Source organism: Delphinapterus leucas, chromosome 15, assembly GCF_059928025.1.
Source record: "Delphinapterus leucas isolate spDelLeu-1000000601 "Yukka" chromosome 15, BTC_Dleu_Yukka2, whole genome shotgun sequence".
NCBI lineage: Eukaryota > Metazoa > Chordata > Mammalia > Artiodactyla > Monodontidae > Delphinapterus > Delphinapterus leucas.
The window spans coordinates 48,872,780-48,889,486 of NC_143143.1; positions in this window are offsets into that span (position 1 = coordinate 48,872,780).

Sequence of the window (16,707 nt, forward strand, 5' to 3'; positions counted from 1 at the left end):
TCATTGTTTGTCCTTTAGTTCTTCTAGGTCCTTGTTAAATGTTTCTTGTATTTTCTCCATTCTATTTCTGAGATTTTGGATCATCTTTACCATCATTACTCTGAATTCTTTTTCAGGTAGACTACCTATTTCCTCTTCATTTGTTTGGTCTGGTGGGTTTTTACCTTGCTCCTTCATCTGCTCCATATTTCTCTGTCTTCTCATTTTGTTTAACTTATTGTGTTTGGGGTCTCCTTCTCGCAGGCTGCAGGTTTTTAGTTCCTGTTATTTTTGGTGTCTGGCCCCAGTGGGTGAGGTTGGTTCAGTGGCTTGTGTACTCTTCCTGGTTGGGGGGACTAGTACCTGTGTTCTGGTGGGTGGGGCTGGATCTTGTCCTTCTGGTGGGCAGGACCACGTCCGGAATTGTGTTTTGGTGTGTCTTTTAACTTAGTATGACTTTAGGCAGCCTCTCTGCTAACGGGTGTGTTTGTGTTCCTGTCTTGCTAGTTGTTTGGCATGGGGCATCCAGCACTGGAGTTTGCTGGCCATTGGGTGGAGCTGGGTATTAGTGTTGAGATGGAGATCTCTGGGAGAGCTCTCATCAATTAATATTACGTGGGGCCAGGAGGTCTGTAGTGTTCCAGTGTCCTGGACTCGGCTCTCCCACGTCAGAGGCTCAGGCCCAATACCCAGCCGGAGCACCAAGACCCTGCCAGCCGCACGGGTTGGAAAAAAAGGAAGAAAACACAAATGCACCCCAAAACAAATGGTAAAAGAAAAACTAAACAGAAACATCTCCAAAGAAACATACACATACACACCCACAAAAAGAGAAAAAAGAAAAAAAAAAAAAGGAAGAGAGCAATCAAACCAATAAAGAAATCCACCAATGATAACTAGCACTAAAAACTAAACTAAGATAAACATAAGACCAAAGACAAATCAGGCGTAGAAAGCAAACCGCAAGTCTACAGTTGCTCCCAAAGTCCATCACCTCAATTTGGGGAACATTCATTGTCTATCCAGGTATTCCACAGATGCAGGGTTTATCAAGTTGACTGTGGGGATTTAATGCACAGCTCCTGGGGTTCAGCTTTGGTTTTGGCCCTGCCTCTGTGTGTAGGCCACCCTCAGAGATCTGTTCCCTGCCCAGACAGGAGGGGTTTAAAGCAGCGGCTTATTAGGGCTCTCTTGCTCACTGATGCTGGGGAGAGGGAGGGGTACTGCAGTCATAATTGGAATGAGGGGTGAGCCTGCGGTGGCAGAGGCCAGCATGATGTTGCAACAGCCTGAAGCATGCCATGTGTTCTCCTGGGGAAGTTGTTCCTGGATCATGGGATCCTGGCCGTGGCGTGCTGCACAGGCTCCTGGGGGTGGGTGGGGTGGGTATGTGTGCAGGTAGTGACCTGCGCTTGCACACAGGATTCTTGGTGGCAGCAAGAACAATGTTAACTGTCCATGCCCATCTCTCGGGTCCAACATGATAGCCGCAGTTCTTGCCTGTCTCTGGAGCTCACTTAGGTAGTGCTCTGTCATCTGTGGGCACACGGAACAGGAATCCCCTCTCCTCATGTACCCGATGCAGTGGTCTCTTGCCTCTCCAGTAGGTCTGGACTTTTCCCAGGGCTCCCTCCCAGCTAGCTGTAGCACACTAGCCCCCTTCAGGCTGTCTTCACGTGGCCAGCCCCAGCTCTCTCCCTGGGGTCTGACCTCCGAAGCCTGAGCCTCAGCTCCCAGCCCCCACCCGTCCCAGCGCATGAGCAGACAAGTATCTCAGGCTGGTGAGGGCTGGTCAGCACCGATCCTCTGTGAGGGAATCTCTCCGCTTTGCGCTCGGTACCCCTGTTGCTGCACTCTCCTCCGTAGCTCCGAAGCTTCTCCCCGCCCCACCCCCACCAGTGAAGGGGCTTCCTAGTGTGTGGAAACTTTTCCTCCTTCACAGCTCCCTCCCTAAGAGGTACAGATCCCGTCCCTATTCTTTTGTCTCTTTTTTTCTTTTTTCTTTTGCTCTACCCAGGTACATGGGGATTTTCTTGACTTTTGGGAATTCTGAGGTCTTCTGCCAGCATTCAGTAGGTGTTCAGTAGGAATTGTTCCACATGTAGCTGTAATTTTGACGTATTTGTGGGGAGGAAGTTGATCTCCGTGTCTTACTCCTCTGCCATCTTGAAGGTCTCTGTCTAGTATATTTTTAAATCTGTGGTGTTTACAGCAACTCTTTAAGACTGCTTTTATCCTCTACACTTAGTAGATGAGAAAGGTAAGACGTAAAAAGGTAAGCAGCTTTCCCAAGGGTGCACACTTAGTATTTGGCAGAGCCAGAATCAGAACTCAAATCTTCTTCACCCAAAATGTTATTATCATTCCAGGACATCATCTCTCATGCACCTGTGGAAGTATGCTTCTTACTTGCACCTTCAAAGTGTCTGGATACCCATGTAGAGTGAGCAAAGAAGGCCCATAAACATCAACAACAACAAAAAACATGAAAGGAAAAAGGCAAATTCAAAAAGAACTTCTACTGTTAGTGTGTTTTTTGGTCCTACAAAATCACAGTGAGAAAACTGGGAGGATGGAAATTTTTCTGCAGGAAAAGGGCTCAAAAGAGTGCAAAATAAACCTGACTCATAAGCTATTACTGTGATAATTTAGTGTACAGCAGCTGAAGTAACAATTGCTTTCTATTCATTTACCCAAGTTGGGAAAAGAAAGTTTCTTTCAAAAGCTGAGATGCTGATAATTGCTTATGTGAGCTTCCATTTTAAAGAAAAAAGCGTTGCTGAAGCTGGCACTGTTCCAGGGGAAGGATAGTCAGTGTTGGAACATTTTGGGTGAATTTTAAGAAATGGATGATGAAGAAGAAAACTAATTATGTCTAAATATAAATTAAGCTATTTCTCAAAGGATACAATAGTACAGAATTATGCAACAAATTAGCCAGCAAGATATTACTATTCCAATCGAAATCATGCTGGTACATGAGAGATGCTAACCTTTTGGATAAACAGTGTTGATTAAAAAATTGCCAAGAATCTTGGGCAATTTATGTAGTTGACTTTCTAAGATGTTGGAGATTTCTGTGCTGACATTGATAGTGAGCCCCATTTTTATGGACTGAATTGTACCTCCCCCAATCCCTGTGTTGGAGCCCTAACTCTCAGTGTGACTATATTTGGAGATAGGATCTTTAAGTAATTAAGTTTAAATGAGGCCATAAGAGTGGGGCTCTAATCCAATAGAACCGGTGCCCTTATAAGAAGAGGGAGCAACAATAGCAGTGCCCACACAGAGGAAAGGCAAGGTGGTGACATCCATCTTTGAGGCAGAAAAAGAGTCCTCACAAGAAACCTGTGCTGCTGGCACCTTGAACTTGGCCTTCCAGCCTCCAGAACCATGAGAAAATAAATGTCTGTTGTTTAAGCCAGCCAATCTGAGTATTTTGTTATGGAAGTCTGACCAGACTAATACACTTGCACAGCAACAGTTCTCAAATTTGAGTGTGGCTATTTTATGTGCCTTATCATTTGTCAACATCATTTAGCATTCTTCTGTCAATCAATAGAGAATGTTTCAACATTCTCTGATTTTAACTACCTTTGTGTGAATTTTAAAATGAGTGACGTGAATTAAGCCTGGCAGATATCTTTCTTCTCTCAGTTTACTTTCACTGCATATCATTTACATGGATCTCTATAAATTTTCTATCTGCCTGACTTTTCTTTCAAGTATAAATAATTTTGTTACCTTTTGAGTTGTCATTTAAATACCACTTAAAGTATTTTTACAAGGACTTTGCAATATCACAGGAAAAGTGTTGGTCTTTTAATTCCATAATGCCTTTGACATTCATCCAGGAAGAGGAAGTGATCTAAGGAAAGTACAGATGAAGCATGCATAGTTTTTAGAGCTCATGAAAGGTATGGATGAAATAAAGTTATCTCCAGGTATTTATCATGCTGGCCATCCATTCTTTCAACATAGTTTTTGAGCACTAATATTGAACTAAGTTAATAAAGACACAGTGGGCTTTATGCAAAGTACTCATTTCATCAGTTCTAAGCCAACTCCTCTATGACCCTTTACTTGCTTTAACTAGCTTTCAAAATAACCCTATTCCTCTGTGGGCTATTTTAATGAAAGAGACCCTTTTTACCTTATTTCAATGTTCGAGAGACTCATATGTATTACATGCTCCAAAATATATATTGAATTGTGTTGAGGGCTACCTAAGCTAATTAATATCTTTTGTCCCTTAAAAACTGAATTCAGTAATAAAACTACAATAGAATTATAGCTATTTCATCCTAAGTGCCTTTTAAAGTCAAATTTTTTCATTCTCTGAGACCCAAAGAATACATATATTTCCCTGGAAAATGGGGCAACTCTACAAATTCATGACAACTCCTTCAAACAAAAGGAGAAAAGTGGATCAATTTAGCCAGACAATAAAAATTAAGTTACTTCGATTTTGACTAAAGAAAACATCTTCTTTTATGGAAGAATTTCAAAACTGCAAATTACAATTTAAAATGATAGCTGAAAGGCATAATCTACAGGAAGGCAATTTTTGTAAGATATATTAAACTTGAACTTTTATATTATATTTGATGAGATGTAAAATCATAGCATTTTAAAACCCAAAGAAGGGGCCTTGGAGAGCTCCCATTGAAAAGCAAATCACAAGAAAGAACTCTTCTATGTGTAAAATGCAAATTTGCCTTTGAAAGATGGAGCAACATCCCCAGAGGTCCATGTGCAGAGTGATTTTCAAATAAAGACACCGATAATAAAAAACATTTTGCTCTCTTAATATCTGGTTAAAAAAACCCACACACTATAAACCAAAAAACAGGCATCCATCACCTAATATGACTCTGCTAAGGATACTGCACGTTACCATGGCACCACTTCAGGCTTGCTAGCTGGCCTGTCCACCTGGGAGAAACCTTGCATTGCATCCTCCACACCCACACGGTCTTAGGAGTCTTGACACTTTGTTATGCTTTGTTTTTTCCTAATTTTCCATCCTGACACTAAATAAATAATCCCTGGGCTTTGAGATATAGCAGAACTAGCAAAAGGTTTGGAATCAAACATAGCCAGGCTTGGAATCAACCCCCACTCTGTTTACTAAGTAAGTGGTCTTGGTCAGCCACTTCATCGCTTTCATTTTCAGTTGAATAGTGAGAATAATGATGCCTGCTCCCGGCATTGTAGGAGTTAGAGACAGTGCATCTAATCTAGATACTGTTTCTAGTACCCAGTGGGCACATTTATCATTATTCAGTTTGTACGTGGAATCGACCAATTTGTCATCCAGCTGTAGTTTCTCAGTTTCAGTCTGGATTGAGTTGTGACCTCAGTCATTTAGTTTACACCCTGTGTGGATCCAAACTGGTTTGGATCAAGTCAAGTGAAAAAATAGCACTAGACATGTTCACCTTTATTCTAATTCAGAATCAGTGAAAGCCATGATATCACATGATGTCACAAGCCATGATGTCCATTTACCAAAATAGTGGCACACACACACACACACACACACACACACACAGTTTCTTTGAGCAGCTTTTTGAGCAACTTTAAGACCTCTCGCCTAAATGCACAAGAGTCATGATGAATATTACGAGCAACTAGGTGCACAAGCGTTACTGAAAACTACTCTGTGTCAGGCACTTTACAAGATGTCTGGGTAGCAACCATGAACCAGATGTTCACAATCGTGGACTTCATGGTATCATAGAGAAAACAGAAATTTAAAAATACTTACAAACCCCTTTCCAACAGATTTTTTTTTTTACTACTCTTACTTCCCATGAAAATTTAACAATCCATTTCCTCAGAACCCAGTTCTCAATTATGAGGCACTAGCTATTTCCTGCTAAAGTAATAAGGCTCCAAGACCACACATTTGTATTAGTACATAGTGCTCTATTGCCAAAAAATAGTTCAATATCTGGATTGAAGATTTCTGAGCAAAGGAGGAAAAGTGAATAGGAATAGAAATTGGTGTCACCTGGTCTGGTCGACCCAGGTTAAATGTGTGTAGTAAATAATCCACCACAAAATGTGTTCTCATCCTTCCTATTGATTTATTTACCTTTAGTGATAGCGAATGAATGAGCCCAGCCATAGCTATTATGTATCTTGGTCACCCAGGCTGGGTCTATTAGCAGGAGTACACTGGTCCATCTGTACAATGAAAGTCTGGGTTTTAAAAATTCAGGTTTGAAAAGGGATCAGATGTGTGGTTATGAGAGGTGGGAGATAGGAGAGGGGGAATCAGTCAGGTGGTCAAAGGGTACAAACTTCCAGTTACACGTAAGTACTAGTAATGTACAGCAAGATGACTATAGTTAACGTTGCTGTATGATTTATAGGGAAGTTGTTAAGAGAGTAGATTCTAAGAGCTCTCATCACAAGGAGAATTTTTTTTCTTTTTACAATATATGTAAATCAAATCAGCATGCTGTGAACCTTAAACTTACACAGAGTGTATGTCAATTATGTCTCCATAAAAGTGGAAAAAGTCAGGTTTGAATTGGTCATATTGCTTTGCAATACTCTTTGGCAGTATTTACAAAGCTAAATAGGCCTGTATTCTCTGATTACATGCATGAATTTTACATCTACTTGGGGATAGTTGTTGAAATTTTCCACTGATCACTTTGAAGCACAAGTTTTAAACCTTAATTTTGAAAAATAAATCAGATATGCAAAAAATTAGAATGAATAGTATAATGAATCCCATATACCTATTCTGAATCATTTTTTTAAAAAATTGGTTGCGTTTGATTCATGTGTCCAATTTTTCTTTTATTTACTTTTTCATAATGTAATTTATTTTTAATGTGGATAGCTTTATTTTCTACCTAACAGTCTAGTAATTTGACAAAGAAAGATGACCATCAAATACATTTATGCTGCATTAACGTAATGAATTGAACAGAAATGCACACTATGTTTACCAGATAATATGTATGAAAATTCTTGTGGCACCACTATCTTAATAGCCCCAAACTGAAAACAACCCAACTGCTCATCAATAAATAGCAGAGTGGCCAATCAGTCATGGCATAATTCATGCAATGGCTTGTGACATAGCAGTGACAATGAATAATGTGCAACTATACACAACATCCTGCCTGAATCTCATGAACATACTGTTCAGTGAAAGAAGCCAGATAGAAAAGTGTACCCTGTATGACTCTCCTTCTTCCTAAGCAGGCTGGACTAATATACGGTGTTAGAAACCAGGATACTAGTAACCCTCGAGGGTAATGACTGAGAGGGAACCCAGGAAATTTCCGGCCTCCTGATGATGTTCTACTTCTTGATGTGTGTGCTGGTTTTGTAGGTGTGCTCACTGAGTAAAAATTAATTTATGATTAATTATTAACTAATTAATTATGGTTTGTGCACTTTTCAGGGTATGTGTCATACGTCTTTAAAAACTCCCGCCTCAAAATTGGGTCTCTCTCATAACAAGTGGAAGTGGGGAAAACTGGTCAAAAAATCTATGAGAAGATAAGCAAGTTCATTATGATCACTGTACCTAAAAAGATCTAAGAAGCAAAGGTGAGTCTGACCGCTATCCTTCAATATCCGCACCTTCTTTTTACCCCTTAGTTTTCAATGTTTCCTTTTGGACATAATTGAATCCAGTGGCTGATGCCAGTAATTGCATCAGCACTTGCTTGAATGTGGTCCTTTTATTATCCTCTTTTAATTGTTGGTGTGCCCCACGCCAGTGAAATGGACAATGCAGTATTTTGGCTAAAAGCCTCACAGGTTATGCGTAAACAGGCTGCTCAGACAGGACATTGCAGTGACACAGCTCACTGGATTGTCCGGTTGGAATAGAAAGCCGAAGCTGAATGAATGACTTTGTTCTTCTCCAGAGAAGACCATTGTTCTCATGTAGGCATCTATTTATTCAGCAATCAGTCACAGAGCCACTACCCTGCTCCAGGCCCCGTATTTCAATGTTGGGGACAGGAAAACAGCCACATGCAATCCCCGTCCTCATGGGACTGATGATTTAGCCATGGGGTTAATGCATTTAACAAATATCTTAAATGATGGGCTATACCATAAGAGTGAATTATACAAAGGGCCTTGAAATAGAGAAAAATAAGTAACGGATCCTTTCTGGGGATCAAAGGGGACTTTGTTGAGAGGGTAACAATTGCACTTGATTGCAAAGAATAAGGTGGAGCTTTGGAAGAGGAAAAAGAGGAAAGGGGAGTCCAGCGCGAGGGAACAGGCTCTGCAAAATCATCGCTGTTAACATGTACCTATGTGCCATGCTTGTGGGGAGCGGGGGAGAGGGGAGCTTAGGACAGCAAGACGGTCCGGGCGGGATTACAAATGCATAGAAGATGCTGTTGGTGTACCACCGAGACCCCTTTGCCTGGCCAGTGTGTTCTTCCTTTAGCTGCTGTGAGTGTTGGTTAATCTCTGCCACTTCTCCAGTTTCCCCGTTCTGTAGGAGCCACCTCATCCAGAAATGCCTGAGAGGTTACAACCTCACCAGGGAAACCTGCAGCCAGTAGCGATCTGGGGGTGTAAGAGCCTGCTCCTTGCTTCATGACAAGGCAGCTCTGCAGTGCTGTTCATGCCTCAGAGCTCTTGTGGGATGGGGTGAGCCGAGACTCCAGCCCAGGCCACATTCTCGCTTGGCCCCTCGAACCGGTCCTGTCCTGCTTCCCTTACCTCCCTTCCTCTGAGGACACACCTCACCAAAGGACGGGCACAACAGTCCCTGACTCTGCTTTTAGGGAGTCTCACCTAATACTTCAATTTTGATTCTGTAAATAATAGGGAGCCACTGAGCATTTTCAGTCAGTGGATAGACCCAATCAGAATTGGGTTTTGTAAAGTTAACACTGTCATAACTTTGACTGCAACTTGGAGAATAATTTCTCCTGTTTTTCTTTAATGCATACTGCTTTTAAGCACTGTTCTGATATAACTTCTTGATAGCCAATGTGTGTGTGTGATTCTGTTTCTGTGAGGAAAATGTGATTATGTGATTGCGTCTGGGAAAATGGAAAGGGCGTTTTCTCTTCTGTGTGTTTATTATTTTATTGTAATTGTGCTCCAGAATTTTCCCCTTTATTTAATTGTTTTCTGATAATGGTTTTATCAGTAGTACAGTTTTATTCTGTAGCAGTAATTCTCATTTCCGTGTACTTTGTTTGAAAAACATTCTTATCCTATAGTTCATTATTTCACAATATTATTAGAATTTGAACTTTAATAATTGAATCACGGGTGAGAGAGGTGATGAGTTCTCATTGGTGACCTTCTAGGGACCACTTGAATAATGTTATAAGGTTTCTTTCTTTTTCTTCCCTCCCTCTCTCCCTCTCTCTTTCTCTCTCCCTCTCTCTCTTTCTCTCTTTCTTTCTTGCTTTCTTTCTTCTTGGATAATTCAACATGTTAAATGTATAACAATTAGGTTTCTGTCTTAGAATAATTGCCTTTTAAATTCTGTTTTATAAAAACTCACTCTTGCTAATTAGTTGACCTTTATAAATAAAATATGCATGTTTTATTTAACAGGTGCTGGGGTGATGTAGGTGTTTGCTGTAGAGTGTCACTGGAAATACAATTGCCTTTCCAGAACTGTAATTCTAGTCTTGATTCTTGCTATGTGAGGAAAAGAAATTTATGTATCTATACAATTTCTTCTCAGTCACAGGGGAAAGGAATAAACCTTTTTAACAAAATTATTTAATTAATTTATTTATTTTTGGCTGAGTTGGGTCTTCGTTGCTGCGCGAGGGCTTTCTCTAGTTGCGGCGAGCGGGTGCTACTCTTTGTTGTAATGCGCGGGCTTCTCATTGCAGTGGCTTCTCTTGTTGCAGAGCACAGGCTCTAGGCACGCGGACTTCAGTAGTTGTGGCACGTGGGCTCAGTGGTTGTGGCTCACGGGCTCTAGAGCGCAGGCTCAGTAGTTGTGGCGCACAGGCTTAGTTGCTCCACGGCATGTGGTATCTTCCCGGACCAGAGCTTAAACCAGTGTCCCCTGCATTGGCAGGTGGATTCCTAACCACTGCGCCACCAGGGAAGCCCTAAACCTTTTTTAAAGATATTAAATACATTAGAAAGACATTGAAAACTTCAAATGAAGAATTACTCTTATTAAAAATAAAGGTGTTATGCTCTCCTTTTATCTTTACCTGAGGAGATTCTTTTTAATCTGCAAAGCTAACTCACAATATCACTTCCTCTATGAGAAGGGGACTGAGGACCATAATATTCATTCCTGTTTTTCTAATCCAGAAGCCAACTCTTCCTCTGAACTCCTGTAATATTTAGTTCTGGCCTTCTTTAACTGCCTTTGAATGCCCTCTTGGATTATAAATACATAAATTTCAGTTAGCTATTACTGCATAATAAACTCCCCCAGACTCAGTGGCTTAAAATAATAAAAATGTGTTATTGATCATAAGACTGTGGGTCAGCTGGGCTATCCTTCGGGTCTCCTGTGGGCTCACAGCTGTGTTTATGGTCAGCTGTAGACTGGGAGGTGGCCCTGCTCTTTGTTGCTGGGTCCTCATGCTTGGGGCTCAGCAGCCTTGAGGTGGTCCAGGGTAGCTTTGGCTGGGACAGGTGGGCTGGAACTGGCACATGGGCCCTCCTGTTGCATTTTTTTAGTGAAAGTAGTTCTCGAGGCAGCCCGGGTGTGAGGAGCCAGAAACTGGCTCTGCCTCTTGATGGAAGGTGTCACAGAACCACGTTACAAAGAATGTGGTTCAGAGGGGAGTGAAGCACTGAGGGCTTTCTGTAGTGAATATATCACATATACACATGTTTGTATACGTGTCTTATCTCTCTCAGTCTAAAATCTTCTTGAAGATAAGGGAATATTTTTTCTTCTTGTATTCCAGCATTAACAGTGCTGTTCAGAATGGACCTCTGTTGGTTTTAAGATCACAGCCTCTCTCCCTCTTTTCAACTGATAATAGCTCTATTTTTGTCCTTTGTTATCCCTATCCAGTGTGATCCTAGTGGGTTTCTGGGTTTCTCAATTGGGTGTCCTAACCCAAGAGCTAGTCGAGGGATCAGAATGAAACTAAGGCTGAGACAATGAGAGTCTTTCAGAAATTTGATCTGGAAGACCCATTTAAGGAGAGAATGTGGTTGAAGCTGAGCTCCTCGCCTTCTCGAAGCCTGGTTCTTCCTTCAAGTTTGAAGCCTCCCGGTAAATATCCTTTATCTTTGGAAAAACATCTGTCATAGGGACCTTACACACTGCCAACTCTCAAAAGTTTGTTGAATGACTGAATGAAGGCAAGAGTCCTTTGATCACCAACTATCTTTATCATATAAGAGTATTTAGCATAAGCTCTCCTAGGGCATGGACACCTTTGGTTTGGTCTGCCCTACAGTCCTTTCTCCAAGAACTGCCCCCCTCACATGCTTAATGAGGAACCAACAAGTTACTGCAAGGGCACCTTAACTTGGGACCAAAGGATATTTGGTTGGGATAGCCAGCAAGTCCCTCAAATTTGTGAATGGGGATCCAAGACAGTCAGACAATCTAAAAACATAATATGTTAAATTGACAAGCTGTGAAGCATCTTTCCAGCCATACACAGAGATTTTTTCTGTGAGTGTATGAATTTGGGCAAGTCACTGGACCTCTCTAAGCTTCAATTTCCTCATCTCTAAAATAGACTACAATAGGTTGTCCAAGGCTGTTTAAAATATTACATGTGATCCTGAGTGTGAAGAACCTTCTATAATTCTTTGTAGTGTGAAGTTTAGTTTCCTCTTATTCTCCCGTGTGGCTCTCCTTTCATAAAATATCTGATTTGGGGGTTCCTGAATTCCTTTTACCACAGATCCCACACAAAACTCCTATTATGTGCCACGTACTTTGTTAAGGTCCTTATTTAGTAGGAATAATACTGAATTCTTGTATACCACTAGATGAAGTGATTTGCATATATTGACTGATTCAGTTCTCATAGCAATATCCTGGATGGATACTTTTATCATTTTACAGGAGAGGAAACCAACCCAAGACCCTGGCCTTCGATTCAGTTTCTTCCATCTCCTTCATCTTCAGTCCTTTGCCCAGTACTTTCTTAGTTTTGTGCCCTTTGGCTCAGAGCAAAAATGCTGATATTTCTGTGGCCCCCAGGGGTAAAAAGATGAAGCTGCTCACAACTGGGGTTGACTGGGCTTTGGTGCTCTGCTTGGCTCACATCCCACCTAACACCCCCTTGTGGCTTAGAGTATAAAAATTTCAATTGTCTATTTGCAAAGGTACAGAGTTTGGGGTGATTTTAGAATGATTTTTTTAACAATAAAATTTGGGGGAGAAAAATAGTTTTCTGAAAAAGACTCTCAGGTAACCAGAACACACAGCCTTCCAAATTGTCCTTAGAAAATGGACAGAGGCAAAGTACAAAGCTGGTCTCTAGTGTTACGGTATTTTATAAATTAAGGCTGATTCTACTTGTTAAATGACTTCTTATTGCTGTCAACATGTTCCACTGTGTCATTTTCTAATGTAATGATCAAACGCCTAGGTTTCTAGATTAGCAATAAAGATAAAATTGTTTTAGAATCCATCCCCCCACTTCCTCACCTACTTTTTCTTTTCTTTTGCCAAGAGTCAGGATTCTCCTAAGAAGACAAAATGTCTTTTTTTTAATTTTTATTTTATATTGGAATATAGTTGATTAACAATGTTGTGTTAGTTTCAGGTGTACAGCAAAGTGATTCAGTTATACATATACATGTATCTATTCTTTTTCAAAGTCTTTTTCCATTTAGGTTGTTACATAATATTGAGCAGAGTTCCCTGTGCTATAGAGTAGGTTCTTGTTGGTTATCCATTTTAAATATAGCAGTGTGTACATGTCAATCCCAAACTCCCTATCTATGTCGTCCCCCGACTCTTCCCCTCTGGTAAACCATAAGTTGGTTCTCTAAGTCTGTGAGTCTGTTTCTGTTTTCTAAATAAGTTCATTTCTATCATTTCTTTTTAGATTCTGCATGTAAGCGATCTCATACGATATTTTGGCACATGAAAAAATGTCCAACATCGCTAATTGTTAGAGAACTGCAAATCAAAACTACAGTGAGATATCACCTCACACCAGTCAAAATGACTATCATCAAGAAATCCACAAACAATAAATGCTGGAGAGGGTGTGTAGAGAAGGAAACCTTCCTACACTGTTGGTGGGAATGTAAATTGGTACAGCCACTATGAAGTATAGTATGGAGGTTCCTTAAAAAACTAAAAATAGAGCTACCATATGATCCAGAAATCCCACTCCTGGGCATATATCCGGAGAAAAACATGGTCCGAAAGGGTACATGTACCCCAATGTTCATTGCAGCAGTGTTTACAGTAGCCAAGACAAGAAAGCAATCTAAATGTCCATTGACAGAGGAATGGATAAAGATGTGGTACATATATGCAATGGAATAATACTCAGCCATAAGAAGGATGAAATAATGCTATTTGCAGCAATATGGATGGATCTAGAGGTTGTCATACTGAGTGGAGTAAGTCAGACAAAATGTTTTGATATGCAGATTCTGGAACTAAAGTGTTCTGCCCAGCATTTGTGGGGAGAGCACTCTTCCAGCATTTTTTATTCATAGTGCCTGTGAAAAAGAAACATGCTCACAGCCTCATTACTGAAGAAAAGGGCTGTGTTTTAAAATATGTGAATAATTAGCTCTACAAGGAAATTCTAATGGGAGGGAACAGCAATAGATCTCTAGGTGTTCAGAAGCACCTCTAGCAAACCATTCACTGAACAAGGGAGGAGGGAATACAGCTGTTGGTAAATATTCAGAATTGACACAAAGCTACAAGGAGGGAAGATCAGAAACTTTCTCAGAAGACCTACTATGCGATAGTCACTATGCTCCCCTAAATTTCACAATAAACTTGAGTGGTGTTTATTATGACCCCCATGTCAGAGATGCTGTTGGTTCCCGTTCTTCAAGGCGGGACCAACTCTGGTGTAGTTCCAGCACCAGAACTGCCCTTGGTATCAGACTGAAGCTTGACTTCAGCTGAAACCCCAGCCTTTCTTAGCTCCTTTCCCTGCCCTATCCTGCTTTCCCCACTCCCTTTCTCCTGAGAGCACTCTCAATAAACCACTTACACAGAATTCTCCATCTCAGCCTCTGCTTCTTGGGAACCTGACTCAAGATGCTCCACTTTATTGATGGAATGAGGGAATCTCAGAGAGGTTAGAAACTGGGTGAGCATAACCCAGCTCATATATGGAAGAACTGGGATTCAAATCTCAGCTTTTCTAACTTTACCAAGCTATTTCTTAATCCCATTTTTATGCAGAGTCGGTAGCTGAGATACTTAAAATACTCTTCTGTCTCTCTGCACTTCGGTACCAACACCATGCTGGTGACCATTTGCTGGTGACCATGGATCAAGTCTTAAGCCTGCATAGCTGGTTCCAGGTTGTCAATATCTCTACTTGGATGTCCAGGACGTCTCAAACTTAACGTATCAAGCACTGAATACCCTATTTCCCCGCAAAGCTGTCCTTTTTGTAGCTCATTCCAACTCAGTGGATGGCGACTCCATCCTTCTGGTTGTCCAGACCAGAATCCTTGGAGGCACCCTTGATTGCTGTTGTTCTCTCACACCCTCCTTCCAATCAATCAGAGAATCAGTCTTGTTTTATCTACATTCAAAAAGTAGTCAGAGGGCTTCCCTGGTGGCGCAGTGGTTGAGAGTCCACCTGCCGATGCAGGGGACACGGGTTCGTGCCCCGGTCCGGGAAGATCCCACGTGCCGCGGAGTGGCTGGGCCCGTGAGCCATGGCCGCTGAGCCTGCGCGTCCGGAGCCTGTGCTCCGCAGCGGGAGAGGCCACAACAGTGAGAGGCCCGCGTACCGCAAAAAAACAAACAAAAAAAGTAGTCAGAATCCTACCAATTTTGCTCAACCTGCACCATTACCACCATGATCTGAGCTGCTGTTATCTCTTGTCTGGGTTGGTGCCAAGCCTGTTAACTGGCCTTGCCCCAGTCTTGCCTCCATACAGCTAATTAGATCCCTCTGCTGGCTGTCATTTCCTTCAGAGTAAAAGGCAAGGCTTCAATAGGTCTACGAGACCCTGTGTCATGTGCTGCACCCCACCTCCCGTTACCTCTCTGATCTCTCTCCTACTCCTCTCTTCCCTCTCTCAATCCTCCCCTGGCACACTGGCCGCGTTCCTCGAATGCACTAGCCATGCTTCTGTGATAGGGCCTTTGCACTGGCTGTTCCTTCTGCTTGGGACACTATTTCCCAAGATGTTTTACATGGCTCCCTCTCTCACCTTCTTGGAGTTTTTGCTCAAGTATCACCTTTTTATTTAAAGTTGCACCCCAACCCTAATAACAATCAATATCCTATATCTTACTTTTATTTAAAAAAATATTGTCACACTTACCTTCTTCCAATGTACAATGATAGTGATTATTAATTAATTAATTTATTTATGTTTTCTTCTCCTTCTCTCCCCATTAGAATGTAGCCACATGAGGGGAGAGATCTTTGTTTTTGATCACAGATGTATCCCATGTGCCTAGTAGCACTCAGTAAATACACACTGAGTGAACAAATGAATGAATAAATGAATGAAACTTAGAAAATCAGTTACTTATGAAATTTCAAATGAAACATTTCAGATTGTCTATTTTAAGATGAGTTAACCATCAGCTGTTTCTTTTTTTTCTTCTACGTTAGCATTTTCCACTCTGTCAAAGGACACATTAGCCATCCTATATCAATGGGGATACTTCATGGGTTCATGGAGTGCTACAAAATCCATATTCCCACAGGATTAAAGTGTTAATAGTCTATTTACACTTTGCTTGCTCATAAGTTTAATCCCAAGTTGCCAAGGAAGGAATTATAACAAACCTCTTCAAATCTCATAAGAAAGCATGTAAGTATATGTACTCATAAAAAAGGACTGGAGAGAAACATCTCAAAATACTACTCTGTTCTCTCCAAGAGGCAGGACTCTGGGGAATTGATATCCATGTCCTGTACACACCTCTTCTGAGGGTTTCTACAGGCTCTGGAACACTTTGGTTGAACAAAAGTTTCAGTCCCTTTCTCATGTCCTTCCTCAAACTGTAAAATTCGGATGCTGTACCCAAACTTTAATATTCTTTCATCTTAGAGAAGGAAGTAACAACCCAAATATTTAAAAAATATCCCTTTCTGTATACTCATTATCCTTCAGTTATATATATTTTTTTCAGCCACTTATATAGCTGTGAAGTTTGGTCTTTTATACATTTCCAAAAGGCCATGTTTTACAAGTGACACAATTGTCTTTTCTGTTTTTTTTTTTAAACAACTTTATTGGAGTATAATATCTTTACAATGGTGTGTTAGTTTCTGCTTTATAACAAAGTGAATCAGTTATACATGTACATATGTTCCCATATCTCTTCCCTCTTGCGTCTCCCTCCCATCCTCCCTATCCCACCCCTCTAGGTGGTCACAAAGCACTGACCTGATCTCCCTGTGCTATGCAGCTGCTTCCCACTAGCTATCTATTTTACATTTGGTAGTGTATATATGTCCATGCCACTCTCTCACTTTGTCCCAGCTTCCCCTTCCCCCTCCCCATATCCTCAAGTCCATTCTCTAGTAGGTCTGCATCTTTATTCCCGTCTTGCCCCTAGGTTCTTCTGACCAATTTTTTTCTTTTTTTTTTTAGATT